The 5184-nt window shown below is 42.4% G+C and overlaps 1 non-coding gene across 1 annotated transcript; it reads left to right on the top strand.

Annotated features, from left to right (window-relative positions):
• Positions 1 to 2185: 2185 nt before the first annotated feature.
• Positions 2186 to 2267, top strand: trnas-aga (transfer RNA serine (anticodon AGA)). The gene has a single exon. It is a non-coding gene; the product is annotated as a tRNA-Ser (tRNA).
• The last annotated feature ends 2917 nt before the right edge of the window (positions 2268 to 5184 follow it).

Here is a 5184-nt window from a genome sequence, read left to right as displayed (position 1 = left end):
CCCTATTCTCTCCCTAGTTACCCTTTTGTCCTTGGCTTTCGCATTGGTTTGAGGTTAAAAATCACAGAACACCGGGTTATAGTCCAACAAGCTATTCGGAAGCACTAGCCTTCGGAGTGCTGTTGCTTCATCAGGTGGTTGCGGAGTATAAGATTGTAGGACACAGAATTTATAGCAAAAGTTTACAATGTGATGTAACTGAAATTATGTATCGAAAAAGACTCAGATTGTTTGTTAAGTCTCTCATCTTTTAAGTGGACACGTTGGTTTCAGTTCTTTCATCTGTAAATAACAGAACTTTTTAAAGTTGCATTCTCAAGTGAACTTTAACAATAGATGCCATGTTGGCCCAGATAATGGATTGAAAGTGTGAGGCTGTCTGAGCCCTGATGTTCAGACTGATTCTAATCTTAAAAAGGGTTTACAGAATCTTACATGGATTCATGCAGTTTTTGAGCAAAATAAAATGTAATTCTGCAAGTACATTCACACACTCTCTCACAGACAATCATACCCCCCTCACGTACATACCCACATACATATATAAGTTTGTGGGGTGAATTTGTACTTGCAGAATTACATTTTATTTTGCTCAAAAACTGCGTGAATTCATGTAAGATTCTATAAGTCCCTTTATTAGGTTAGAATCAGTCTGAACGTTGGGGCACAGACAGCCTCACACTGGGCACGTCACACCTTCAGTGCATTATCTGGGCTAACGTGGCACCTATTGTTAAAGTTCACTTGAGAATGCAACTTTAAGAAAATTTACATATGAAAGAACTGAAATCAACATGACCATTTAAAAGATGTGAGACTTCACAAACAATCTGGGTCTTTTTTGATATATAATTTCAGTTACATCACACTGTAAACTTTTGCTATAAATTCTGTGTCCTATGATCTCATACTTCACAGCCACTTGATGAAGGAGCAGAGCTCCGAAAACTAGTGCTTCGAAATAAACACCGGGAGTATAACCTGGTTTTAGATTAGATTAGACTTACAGTGTGGAAACAGGCCCTTCGGCCCAACAAGTCCACACCGACCCGCCGAAGCGAAACCCACCCATACCCCTACATTACCCCTTACCTAACACTACGGGCAATTTAGCATGGCCAATTCACCTGACCCGCACATCTTTGGACTGTGGGAGGAAACCGGAGCACCCGGAGGAAACCCACGCAGACACGGGGAGAACGTGCAAACTCCACACAGTCAGTCGCCTGAGTCGGGAATTGAACCCGGGTCTTCAGGCGCTGTGAGGCAGCAGTGCTAACCACTGTGCCACCGTGCCGCCCACCGTGTGATTTTTAAACCCAGTCCAAAACTGGCACCTCCAAAGCGTTCGTTTGACAGGATGTTCAGTTTATTTTATGATGGGTACAAAATCAGTGAATCAGTGAAGCATGGGTCAAAAGGCAACTTTCTTATGAATCGATGTTTGCCAGCTCATGGTCACTGGATGGTGCAGCCTGTGTGTAAAGTGTAGATTAGAGTGGTGCTGGAAAAGCACAACAGGTCAGGCAGCATCTGAGGAGCAGGAAAATCGACATTTCGGGCAAAAGCGCTTCATCAGGAAGGGCCGAAACATCGATTTTCCTGCTCCTCAGATGCTGCCTGACCTGCTATGCTTTTCCAGCATCACCCTAATCTAGATTCTGATCTCCAGCATCTGCAGTCCTCACTTTCGCCTGTAAAGTGGAGTGACTGATGCCCGACTTATTTTCTTCATTTTTGTTTTGTCTGGACGTTTTTTTTTAAAAAAACACTTTTATGATCAATTCTCCACTGAATCTTTGCCAGGACAAATGGGATAAGAGCGAATCAGGTGGCAAAATCTGCCCCAGATTTAGGACAGAGCGGGAAAAGAGGGAGGATGGAAAGGCAAGAAAAGAAATAGTGAATCCAAAGCAAATAAAACAACTTCACTTAAGCCAGGATTATCGTTTCTCAGCCTTTTGGCTGAGATCAAATACGATTCCCCGCTGAAGAGGCAGCTCCGCTCTGGGGATGAATGGGAAAGAGCAGCGAGTGGGTGTGTAACACCCGGTGACCCGGGGGTGACCCATGACCACCAGTTGCAACATTCGGAAGACAAACACGAAACGTTACAATGTAACCACTTCCATTGAGCTCAGACTCGCTGACTACAGTAAATAGCAACAAAGTATCTGTACCGTCGGTAGTCGTGGCCGAGTGGTTAAGGCGATGGACTAGAAATCCATTGGGGTCTCCCCGCGCAGGTTCGAATCCTGCCGACTACGGATTCACCTTTTTTTCTTCTACACGGATTTTATTTTTGCCAGCCTCACACAATTTAAACAAGTCAGCGCAACTCAAATATTTTCAGCAGGAAGCTGAAAATCTAAACCGTATCGGTGATTACTTCCTGCTCCTCCAGAACACCCGCTTCGTCAAAACAAGTCGAGATTCCCTGGCAATTATTTTAATTTTTTTTATTACTGTTTTCGACCAGCTGCCGAAGGAACTTTTTGATGTCCTATAAATATATGAATAGGGACCATTGTCTAAGTTAGACCGAAAATATTAAAGACGGTAATACCGCTGTGTTTCTTAAAACACTAATTTGTACATTGGGAATGCTGCCCCCCACCGAGGCCGTAGCGTTTCGCATCCGGAGATGTTACTTATTTATGGGATCTATAATCTCTGTAAATTTATCTATTAAATATTACCAAAACAATCACTTGTGTTCCATATATTATCCACTTGTCACTTTAATTGGGTAAAGCAGTTAGCGATGCTTCACAGGAGCTCCATTAGTAATCTCTGTGATAGAATCAGAAAAAGTTTACAGGTCAGAAGGAAGCCATTTCTCCTGCCATGGCTGTACTGATCTTCTGAAGGAGTGCCATATGTCTGCCTTTTCTCCACGACTTGCATTTTTCTCCTTTTCAGAAAATGATTCAACTTCCTTTTGCAAATTTCACTTGAACTTGTTTCCAACACACTCTCAACCACCTATTCCCAAACCGTTTGTTATGTGAATAAGTTTCTCCTGGTATCGTCTTTGCTTCTTTTGCCAATTACCTTAAATGTGTAATCACTGATTTGCAATTCTTCTACCGATGGGTATTGATTATCTCTAACTATTCGGTCCGGACCTCTCATGAGCTTGACCACCTCAATCAAATTTCCTCTCAATCTTCTCCAAGGAGTACAGCCCCACATTCTCCAATCTTTCTTCATTACTGACATTCTTAGACACATTCTCATTCATATTTTCTTCAGCCTCCTAAAGATTGGGGCCTAGAACTCGATATAAGGGCAAACCAGCAAAAGTATCATATCACATCAAATACACAAGGCAAGGAGATAGTGTGCATGAATTACGACAGCTCCTGTAAGGATCAAACTCGTATTGTCATTGTTTTGGGCCACATTCTAGCCATTTGAGATAACTGACTCCAATTAAGTTTGAATTGTTCTAAATGTACATTGCTATTATGCAAGAGTTGGTATTAGGCATTGATTCAGAGGTCTGTAATGATCTAACTGAATGATTTTAAAAATCACACAGCACCAAGTTATAGTCCAATAGGTTTATTTGAACGTACAAACTTTCAGTGCACTGTACCTTCATCAGGTAGCTAGTGGGGCAGGATCATAGGACACAGAACTTACAGTAAAAGATCATAGTGTCAGACAACTGCTGTGATGTATTGAACAAACCGATATTGCTGTTAAGTCTTTAATCACAGAATGGGGATGCAGGTTTCAAGTCAATTCACAGCAATCCAGGTTTGTTCAAAAATTCTCATCAGTTGTATGACACTTTGATCTTTTGCTATAAATTTAGTGTCCAATGATCCTGCCCCACTAGCTACATGATGAAGGAGCAAAGCTCCAAATGCTTGTACTTCCAAATAAACCTGTTGTACTATAACCTGGTGTTGAGAGTGTGGTGCTGGAAAAGCACAGCAAGTCAGGCAGCATCTGGAAAGCAGGAGAATCGACGTTTAGGGCATAAGCCCTTCATTGGGAATGAGGCTTGTGGGCCGGGTTGTGGGGGAGGGGTTGTGGAGAGAGAGATAAGTGGGAGGGGCATGGGGAGAGGTGGAAAAATGGGAGGGGGGGGGTGTGGGTTGGTATTGTGTGATTTTTAACTTTGTCCACCTCAGTCCAACACCGGTACCTACATATCATATTGAAACAGACTAAATTGTCTAAATGGCCTTCTCCTGATTCTGTGTCCTGAAAACAATTGCAGCACTTCAAAATGACAAAGCAAAATCATCACCTTCCAAATCTACAAATATTGCCAAATAAAAAGATAAGGGCAATCCATAGTCAGCGAGATTCAAACATGGATGGGGAGACCAAAGGGACTAGATTAATGTACAATATCTGGTCGGCATGGATGAGTTGGGCTGTCGGGTGTATTTCCGTGTTGTACATCTCTATGACTCTTCGGCCATACAAAATGGGAATGTGACACCTTCAGGTTCCCAACCAAGCCACATACCATCTGGACTTGATATTATATCAGTATTACATCAGCATCTCTGGATCAATATCCTGGAATACCCACTCTAACTACACTGTGGTTTTACAAGCACCACAAAACTGCCTCATGACTGCCTTGTCAAGGGCAATAAATACTGGTCTAATTTGCAATGATCACCACTGATGAATGAACATTAAAAATTCTATAAGTGCAGGATAAAGTTTAAAGTAGGGAAGCTTCATTACGTTTTTAAATATTAATTTGCGGGATGAGGGCATTGCTGGCTGGACAAAGCATTTATTCCCAATTCCGAATTGCCATTGTGAAGGTGGTACTGAATTGGCTTCTTAAACCAGTGCAGTTCCTGGGATGCAGGCACATGATAGATAGGTTCCTGAGTTAAGGAGCAGCAATATATTTCCAAGTCAGGTCGGTGTGTGACTTGGAAAGGAACTTACAGGTGGTGCTGCTCCGATGCATCTGCTGCCTTTGTCCGTTTTGGTGGCAGAGGTCGCAGTTTTGGAAACAAACTTGGTGAGTTATTTCAGTGAATCTTGACGATGGCATACAGTGTTCCACTGTGTGTCAGAGGAGAAAGGACTGACTGTTAAAGGTGGTGAAGGGGGTAACAGTCAGACAGGCTGTTTTCTATGGAAAGTGTTGATCTTCTTTAGGTGTTATTAGAACTGCAGCCATCCATTATACTCCTGCCT

Source organism: Hemiscyllium ocellatum, chromosome 25 (assembly GCF_020745735.1).
Source record: "Hemiscyllium ocellatum isolate sHemOce1 chromosome 25, sHemOce1.pat.X.cur, whole genome shotgun sequence".
Lineage (NCBI taxonomy): Eukaryota > Metazoa > Chordata > Chondrichthyes > Orectolobiformes > Hemiscylliidae > Hemiscyllium > Hemiscyllium ocellatum.
The sequence above is the reverse complement of the archived record's forward strand: the minus strand, read 5'-3'. Positions and strand labels throughout refer to the sequence as shown.